Raw genomic sequence first — 10,166 nt, 5'->3', positions numbered from 1 at the left:
CGTCGGCTCTCAAATGCTACTGCATGATGCTTTTGGTTAAGCAAAGCTCCAATGCAATCACCAAAAGCATCACAGTGAACTTCAAAAGGTTTTTGAAGATCCGGAACCATGAGAAGTGGTTCTTGAGTCACAAACAACTTAATTGTTTCAAAGGCTTGTAGTTGCCTTGATCCCCAACAAAAGGCATTTGCTTCTTAGTAAGGTCATGTAGAGGAGATGCAACATATGCAAAACCTCGTATAAACCTCCTATAGTATGAACATAGGCCCAAGAAACTTAAAACTTCATGTAGAGAAGTAGGTGTAGGCCATTCAACAATGGCTTAAATCCTCTCAAGATCCATTCTCACCAAATTGTGAGAAACAACATGACCCAAGTAATGAATTTCTGAAACAAAATTTTCAGTCTTCTTAGCACTGACCTATAGTCTATGCTTACGAAGCTCTTGAAAAATAATAGATAGATGTTTTCTATGCTCTTCTTCAAACTGTGAAAATATTAGAATGTCATCAAAGAAGACACCTGTGAACTTTGATTGAGGTCTCAAAATTCTCTCCATCATTCGATTGAATGTGGTAGGTGCATTAGTCAAACCAAATGGCATGACTAAGAACTCGTATAGTCCAAACGTTGTATGAGAATCTGTCTTATGAACATCTTGAGGTGCTATCCATATATGATGATAGCCGTTCTTGAGATCAATGGGACTAAAGATACTAGCCCCTTGCAACTTACTCAAGATATCATCTATCCTTGGGATAGGAAAACAATTTTTTATTGTGATCTTATTCAAAGATTTGTAGTCTATGCACATACAGAAAGAACCATCTTTCTTTTGAACAAGTAAGACTAGAGAGTAGTATGGAGAAGAGCTAGGTTGAACTAACCCTTTTTCCAATAGTTCGTTTACTTGTTTTAGGATCTTCTCTTGCTGACTTGCACTTACTCTGTAAGGTGGTTGGTTAGGTGGTGAACTACATGGACTAAGATCAATTGTGTGATCTTCCAGGCACTTAGGACGTAACTCTCTTGGGAGTGAATCACTAAAACAATATTCATATTTTTTTTAAAAATCATGTCTAGCTTGATAAGTTAAAGAAAGGGGTTTTTTTAAAGTCTAAGACTTAGAAGTATTAGTTGGTATTGTGTGTTCATTAGAGGCATCAAGTGCCCTTGAATTATTAGCTTCTTTTGACTCTCTCACAAAAATCATGTATGCAGAAATAGCTTTCTTCATTTCTTTAGAAATGCTAACATGACTAACCATTGGCACAAGCCAATCTCTAGTATTATCAATGCATACTATGTTCTGACCCTTGAGTTGAAATGCAAGGGTCCTCTTAACAAAATCGGAAAGAGGTCTAATCTTCTAATGCCAATGCATACCTAGGATAACATCATCATTAGCAATGGGTGCAAGTAGAAAAGATTCTTGGTCTCACAGTGATCCCCAATTCTAAGATTCAACTTTCCTTGGATAGGAGTAGAATTGGTTGTAAGTCATTCAAATACTGAAGTTGATCCAATTGGTGTTCCCAATCAATCCAATGAAATTTGTAGCCTTTTAGTAGTATCTGCTGACACAAAATTATCTATGGACCCTCAATCAAAGAGTATCAAAACTCATTGATTGTTGAGTGTCCCCCAACCCTTTAAGATTTGTCTCTTCTTCTCATTTTAATGAGTGTTAGCTTGCACATTTGGAATACAATTTGAGGATGGTAGAGGAGGATCTTTTCAGTCTCAGCAAATTAGAAGACAAGGCTCCACTCCAACCATCCTCTGGAAGAGGTAGATCCATCGTTGAGAGCTTAATATAGAAGGCATGTCTTTGGAGAACTACCAAGTCTGCAGGGGTTAAAGAATGAACTGGTTGCACAATAGGGCTTTGTGAAGAAGAACGTGACTGGACCAGTTGCTCATTAAGGTGCTGAATTTGGTTTCGGCTCTAATCTAAGCTGGTATTTGCTCCTCTATTTGGGCGGCTAGCAAAGCCTAAAGCTCATGAGATTATTTCAACAATCAATCTCATTCCTCAGTTACATTAATAACTTGAGTGTTAGTGTCAACCAACTGAGTGTGCAAACTAGAAATGTCCATTTTCTGAGCATCAATGATCTTAGTCTGTTGCTCCATTTGGGTACAAACATTAGAAAAGCATTCATGAGCAGAAGCTAGCTCTGCATTTGCCTTTGTCAGCTCTTCTTTGGTTTGTTGTACTTCATCATAGCAAGAGGAATAGAGCTGATGGATACATGCAGTCATTGAGAGCTCAATAGAACGTTGAACATCTTGACATAGGAAGGGAATTGCATCTCTAGTTACAAAGCGTTACACTGAAGGGATGGAAATCTCCAGAGTACCCTCACGATGGGCTCTAAAAAGATTCGACATTATGAGGAAAACTGGTAGGTGACTGCTAGATTGATCAGAAACGGAGACTAGAGGAGCTAACGTAGACTAGAGGAGCTGGAGTTGATTTAGTCACTCGTTTTAGTGTTTCCTCTAAACTACCATAGGAGGGATAAGATCAAGATCCTCAATGACGACATTAGAGTGTTCAACAAGGGCAAGAGTATTTGGTGGATCAACTATCAAGGTAGGAACTTCCTTCGAAGGGGCAACATATGCCAAAAAGACAGAAAGATAGGATCCAAATGTAACAAACATTAGTTACATTACCCCTGGTAGCTCTGACAAAGTGTTGATCCATTTTGGATAGAAGGTGGGAACTCCAATTAATCGTTATGCCTTTTAACACAATTTTAGAAGCTGTAGATAACTCCTTTGAAAGGTAATTAGAGGGTGTCTTGGCAGGCATAAACCTATCCCGAAGGAACCAGCATAGCTGCTTCCACACAAGATTTGAGATCATGGAGACAATGATGCCAGAAGTGGTAAGAACATTCTTGGGATCCAACACATCCTGTGTCTACTTTTGCAACAATTTAAGGATATCCTCATTCGAGAACAGTTGTCTAGCAGTAGGGAAAGAGTCTCCCCGATAGGGTAACGACAAAGCCTTGCCCAAACTTTTAGGCGTCAATTGGACAACTATTCCTCTGACAAGGCCAGACCTCTTACTATAAGAGGCTAGAAACTCATCACAAGTATCAGTATCCTCTGGAATGAGTGGTAAGGAGAGTGCAATGAGCCTTTTTAAGCCTGCTTTGCCAATAAGTTCACACTCCAACAATAAAGAATAATCGTGAGAGACCAATGGGATGTACTGGACTGGAAAAGAAGCTTGAGGTGCCATTCAAATAGATTACACATACACCACACACATAGACAATCACAGGGAATGCTTGCAAAACAACAGAATATCCATTAAAAAAAAATTGACCAGAATAAGCACACACAAACATGACTAACCAACTGACCACTCCACAAAATCCACATTCTAGAAAAAATTTGGCTTGACTCTACACATATGCGACTGAAAGCTTCATGCTATACAACAAACATGCACCCGAGACTGCGTATCAAGTAGAAAAGAAAACTACATACCGCACCTGTAATCGTATCATACAATCAAACCATAATACCTTAATAACCCTCTCAAGACATAACCAGAACTTCAGTAAGCAATGACAACTTGAAAGACTACATGTGCCCATCCCACGAAGCGCATTTATTAAAAAGGAGAAAAAGTGCAGTGAGGGGAATGATTTTAGTGAAGGGTTCTTTTTAATAAATTATTAAAAATTGATGAAATTTTATTAGGTTGTAAATCTTAATAAGAAAATGGAGGTTCACTTTTAAATTTCTAGTTACAATTTATTAATGTGCAACGATGCTTTTCACAGATCCCAAACTTCGATACCCATGCTGGGTCTCTAGATTCATATTCATTGATTAAAAACTAAGTGTGTGTTTAGCACTCTTTGTGTAGTACATGAATTCGTGACAGCGGGTTCATTTTTAATAAATGTCGATGTGTCTGTAGCGCATGAAGCGCATGCTAAGTAAATGGCTGGTTCATTTTTAATTGTTTAGAAAAATGCGTGTTTGGTGTGAGTGCATGTGGAAAAGTGGGTGATTTAAATTCATTTTAACCATTAACCGTGGTTAAGGGATGACAAAAAAAAATAAAGCAAGAAATATAAATACCTCACAGGGATATGTATGCAAGAGATTGAGGGTGTACGGATGGATCCCAAGATGCAACGAGTCCAACAAAAAAGCAAAAGCCACCTACTGAAAAAAATGAAACACCTTATTCGTAAAAAAAGGAGAAATACGAAGGCGAGGTTAGTTGGGTCATATTTGGTTTAGTTAATTCAGATTATTATTTGGGTGTTATTATCATTTTTATTGTTATTCATGTGGTTTTTTTTATGTTTGATTTATTATGGTTTTTTTAAAAACAAATTTAATAACTAGCTTTCTACAATCAACCCTGAGTGAGAATTGAACCATTAGGCTTCAACAATGGATTTGTATTTATCAGTAATTTGTCAACTTATTTTTGGAATTTAAAATAAAATTTCTATGAGTTTAGGTAAAAATTTAACATTTTGACCTTAAAATAATAGTGTAATCATGTGTCTTGGGCTTTTTTAACTTATAAAAATATTCCAAAAATAGTCAAATACATTGATGGAATTTTTTATGATTTTTTTGAATTTAATTCTAATTTTTATGGATTTTTTTCTCAATTTTCAATGAATTTGGAAAGATTTAAATTTTATGCAATTAATTCTTTGTATTAAAACCAACAAGATAAACTAGAAAATTTCCTAATTCATTAAGAAAACTTTTAGTGCTTTTTCTATTTTAATTGAATTTTTAAATGATTTTTTAGGATTTTAGGTGTTTTTTTTGTGTGACTGGGTTTTATTTTTATTTTTAAATAAAAGAAGGTACATGGGATACATGTGAACAGCAGCATGTGGTCGGACGACACGCACCACCACACGAAGAAGACCTGATGCGCGTCCTTGTGCGTGAAGCCCCACAAAGCAGTGCACGAATGCGAACACGAACATGAACATGCGGTGGCGCACGAACACCCGCAAACAAGCTAGGAGGAGGTACGGGTGTCAACGAGGTGGTATAGAGCCGCGGAAGAACAGGGGCAAAGGGGACTTAAAAGGCTGTGGCGGAGGAATAGGGGCCAAGGGAGTGTTTTTGTTTTCGTTTCTGTTTTTTTTTTAAAGGTTTGGTCGCTTTTGGGGGTGGGTGGGTAGATGGACAAGGGGGGGGGGGGGGTGGGCAGGGGGGTTAGAAAAAGGGGAGGACAGGGGCGGGTGGGGAGGTTAATGTGGGGGCGGGGGTTACATGTGTGGGCCGGGAGGGAAATGGGACGGGGGGTTAAAAATAGGGGGGGCCCAAATTGTGGGGGGGGTGGGGGGAAAATTAGAGGGAGGGGGCCAAATTAGGGGGGGAGGCCAAATTAGGGGGGAAGAGACTAAATTTGGGGGGGCGGGGGAGGCCACGGGCGGGCGAGGAGGAAATGGGGGGGGAGCGTGACTAGAGGCGGGGGGGTGTCTAGACAGGGCCGAAAGGAGGGGGAAGGTGGCGGATGACGAGGTTGGAGGGAGGGTGTAGAGGAGGGTGGCCACAACAGAGGCGTGAGGAAGGGCGTACGAGGTGGCCAGGGGCTTGGCAGCAGCCGCAGAGATGGGGGCAGCAAGCCAGGAGGAAGGGGAGGAGAAGAAGAAGGGAGGGAGAGGAGGGGGAGGAAGAAGAAGAAGAAGGAGAAGAAGAAGAGGGAGGAGAAAGGAGCAGGAGGAGGGGAGAAGAAGAAGGGGAGGAAGGAGAAGAAGAGGGAGGAGCATGAGGAAGAAGAGGAGGAGCAGGAGGAAGAAGAAGGGGACAAGCACGAGGAGGAGGGGAAAGAAGAAGAAAAAGAAGAAGAAGGAGAAGATCAAAGAAGATAGCGGGGAGAGAGAAAGAGAGGGAGAGAGAAAGAAGAAGAGAGAGAATAAGGATAGGGGGAGGAAAAACCGTTGCGTGGGGGAGTGGGATTTGATTGTTTTTTTTGTGTTTTTTGGATTTTTTTCTTTTTTAAAAAATTAATTTGTTGGGGTTGTTTTGTTTTGTTGTGTTATTTTTATTTTTCGTTTTATTTTTCTTTCGGTAGTTTGTTTGTTTTTGTGTGTTTTTTTGTGGTTTGTTTTTTTTCTTTTGTGTGGTGGTTGTTTCAATGTGCTTGTTTTTTTTTGTTTTGTTGGTTTTTTTTGTGTTTTTTGTGAAAAAAACCTACAAATAAAGAAAATGAATAAATGAATGAATGAATGGAGGCCGCCTCCGTCCTGCGTGCGTGTGCGGGATGGGGGTAAAAAAATTTGCAGTGATGGGAAGCAACTGGGGCCGGGACGGCAACGAGGAAGGCACAGATACCATGGGGGCGTCGCGAGGTGTGTAAAAACAAAAACATGCACGCTCACGCACTAGGTGAGGCACGTAAGAACACGAAAAAAGACAGAAAAGTTAATAACAGGCAAACCATGAGCGAAAATGCAATGCGATAAAAAGGAAAACTGGGCCGAAAGGTGAGGAGGAGACTGTGGAAAAGTACAACGGGGTGTCCAGGATCAAATCAAGCTAGTGACATGGAAAAATTGCAAAAAATTAGGCCAAAAAACGGATACGATAATTAATATAAAAAAATCCATTAATTAAAATGAAACACGAGAAAAGAAAAATTTTGAGAAAAGTCATACCGGAGAGGCCGATCGTCTCAGAACACAATTTCAATAGAGATAAGACCTGTTCACATGAAAAAAATAAAAAAATCAACCCCGAAATGGGATGCAAAAATTAATATAAAAAGATATGGTCACCAGAATGAAGGGCAATAAAAAGGAAAAATGTCCGTAGGAAGGGGATTCATAGGACGATCACAATAAAATGCATATCCATAGGAAGGAGGGGTTCGCATGCAAAAAATGCGAAAATCGACCCCGAAAACACATACAAGAATTAATATCGAAAAATCCATTAGCCAAAACGAAGTAAGGAAAAAAGAAAAAATGTGCCAAAAATTTTACCCAACAATCCTATCAAATCCGAACACAGTGCCTAGCAAAAGAAACCCCATTCGCATGAAAAAATCCAAAAATCATATCTGAAACAAAACTCGAAAATCAATAGCGAATGATCTGTGCACCAAAAGGGAGGGCAAAAAAAAAAAGTCAGGACATAGAATCTTCAAGGTTGTCACAACAAATTGCAGTTCCGATGGGGTGAGGAGGCGTTCATATGGAAAAAATAATAAAATGGAGCTCGATAACACCAATAAAAAGTAATAATAAAAAAACCGAGAGGTTGAAACAGGGCGGACAAAAAATAAGAATTATGTAGAAAGGATGGTCAGACAAGGCTATCCAGTCATAATGAAATTCCGAAGAGAATAGGGCAGGTTCACATGGAAAAATGATAAAAATGTACACGAAAAATGTACGAAACCACACAAAAATTAATTACGAAAAAACCGTACATCAGAATGATAGGTGATTAAAAGAAAAAATATACAAGGAAAGGTATTAGATGGGGATGATATGTTGGATCATTGTTCCGAAGCAATAAGGGCACGTTCGCATGGAAATACATCCAATTGTAAAAGAAAAACTTAAAAAATTAATAATGAAAAAACGGTAAGCCAAAATAGGGGGATGTAAAAAGGAACAATGTGTCATTTGAAGGGACGAACAAGGCTATAAGGTTGGATTGGGAGTTTGGTGAATGTAGGATATCTTCACATAGAAAAGGGAAAGTTTGCACAATAAAAGCAACCACAAGGGAAATGGTCTCGATGATAGGGAGTATAAGGATGGGTGGGTGAGGAAGGGACTCCATCAGGGCAGAACTAATACCTGGTAGATACGCATCATTGGGTAATGACATATGCAAGGGGTGTGCACATCAGACTCACAGGGATACGTCCCCACACTTAAGACCTTATCAGTTAGGATAGATTATTCGACACGGCTGCGGACTTATCAACCAACTAGATGCTGGCATCCCCATACTTAAGACATAATATACACTTGCAAATAGGAAGGTAGGTTTAGGAACACTTGGCCCATTTCGTAGATGATTGAAGGCAACTGGGTTCTAGAGATATCAAGTGATGGATCAACGTTTTGACTACTGGGTGTTACCACCTTTTCCACAGCTAGCTTCCCGCCCAAGGGTGTTTGCCACATTTTCTTGGAACAAGGCTTGCTATGACAGGGAATCGCTTCCTTTTCTCCAATAACAATTTGTTTTTTTTTTCTTTTTTTCATTTTTTTTCATTTTTTTCTTTTAATAAATAAAATGATAGAAATACCATGTGGCAGGACTATCCACATTACCACTACTAGATTACACGAGAGGAGAAGATAATAAGGATGGGAGGTGTCTAGGAGGAGCTAGCAGAATGACACCGCCTCATGAGGAAGATCATTAAGGCTATCAGAAGCATAAGAAGAAGAACATTGCAATGCCCACAAGGGAAAGGATGCGTCGACTGTGATTGTTAGGATCCCTAGTGAGGGAAGTACTTCTTCAGGCAATAGCCATTGATAAAAAAGGGATCATCAGGGGCATCAATGGCCTGCACTTGGACAAAGCCATTAGGATTGATAGCAAGTACCTTATAGGGATCCATCCACCGTTAAAGCTTTTCAGGAAACTTCCCAAATCGTGAATCATAGGTCAGGACAAGATCACCTTCTTTGAACTCCTTGTGCTTGATGAAGCTATCATGATAGGCCGTGAGTGATGCCAGGAGGCATATTTCACGGTGGATTCATTGCCACGATGGATTCCGTAAGGTTTTACGGTGGATTCCGTAAACTTTGATGACCGGGGCTCATACACAAAGTGGATTCTTTGTGCGAGAAGTTAATGGGGATGCCTGTCCTTTTCGGGCCTTTCATTATTTTAGTGTGTACATGGGTGATTCCATAGCGGGTGATTCCGCAAAGTGCATATTAAATTAATAAACGTTTATGAGTTTAGAGTGCGCACTCGTAATAAATTAAGGTTAGGATTTATTTCTAACCAGTTGATTTATTTATGTAGCTGAAGACTGCTAGGTATTCACTTTTGTCGGTTTAATTGTATTATTTTACTAACGATCGTGAATGCTTCAGTTGATGTGTAGAGATAGCAGCAGTGGCGGAGGAAAGCATTGGAGGATGGCGAGTATTCGATTTATGGATTATATTTTGATGGGCGCATACCTTAGGCATGACGCCTATATTTTGTCACGCCTATTTATTGAGGCGTTGGATATTTATTATTATTTTGTATGCGCATGGGCGCATGATTATGTTATTTCTATTTGGACATTGTATTGGGCGTGTCAGACTCTTTGGGCACCGTCCATTAGCTTTATTCTTATTTTGTGTTAAAGCAAACTCAAAAGCTAAAAGCTTGCTATTTTATAATTTGGGCTATTATTTGAGCTTGAAGATGAATAATACATAAAATACATGCTTTGTGGAGTGCTCACACAAGGCATGGGGGGAGATTGCACCCAATTGGTCTCTTGCTCTTGTCATTTATGCTTTTTACCTTGTAATTTGTGCAAAAAATAGAGTTCTATTGTTCTTGGGGACCTTCCGGCATTCACTACGCGAGCGTACAGCATCCGATCTGCGCACCAGTGGTATCAGAGTGAAGCTGAGATCAAGAGCTTCCAATCGCTATCCATCTTGTGCGAAGGCGGAGCTCTTGGAACAATTGGGCTCTAGTCAATCTCGTCGCGAATGGTCGATATAGGTAGATTCGTGGTGATCAAGAACCCCTGTTTCCATCATCGGATCGCAAAAGACCGGTTTGCACAGGCGGAGGACTACTTCCATCTCTTCTTCATCAAGTCGTCTTCATACACAGAGATAAGTCAAAAACTCCATATCTCAAAGCTTTAAAAACTAAAGCTTAGAAAGCTTTAGAGAAAGCCTTAAGCTTCAATTAAAAACAAAAACGTCATCGCAAGCTGTGAAGGGACCTCCGATTTTTGCGCTAGCTGAAAAAACGCCCCCCTCCCCACGATTTTCGCCGTTGACAAATAGATTAAGCTACCAAGCTTAATCACTTAAGCTTGAATCAGTCAAGTCATAACAAACTTCAAGTCACACACAACCAATCAGATTCAACAAGTTCTTTCAAGTCAAGTTCTGCAAGTTCCATAAAGCAACCAAGTTCTGCAAGTTTACAAACTCTGC

Source organism: Lygodium microphyllum, chromosome 27, assembly GCF_053477565.2.
Source record: "Lygodium microphyllum isolate KBCC chromosome 27, Lygodium_microphyllum_v1.1.10, whole genome shotgun sequence".
Classification (NCBI taxonomy): Eukaryota; Viridiplantae; Streptophyta; class Polypodiopsida; order Schizaeales; family Lygodiaceae; genus Lygodium; species Lygodium microphyllum.
This window is presented reverse-complemented; position numbering follows the sequence as displayed.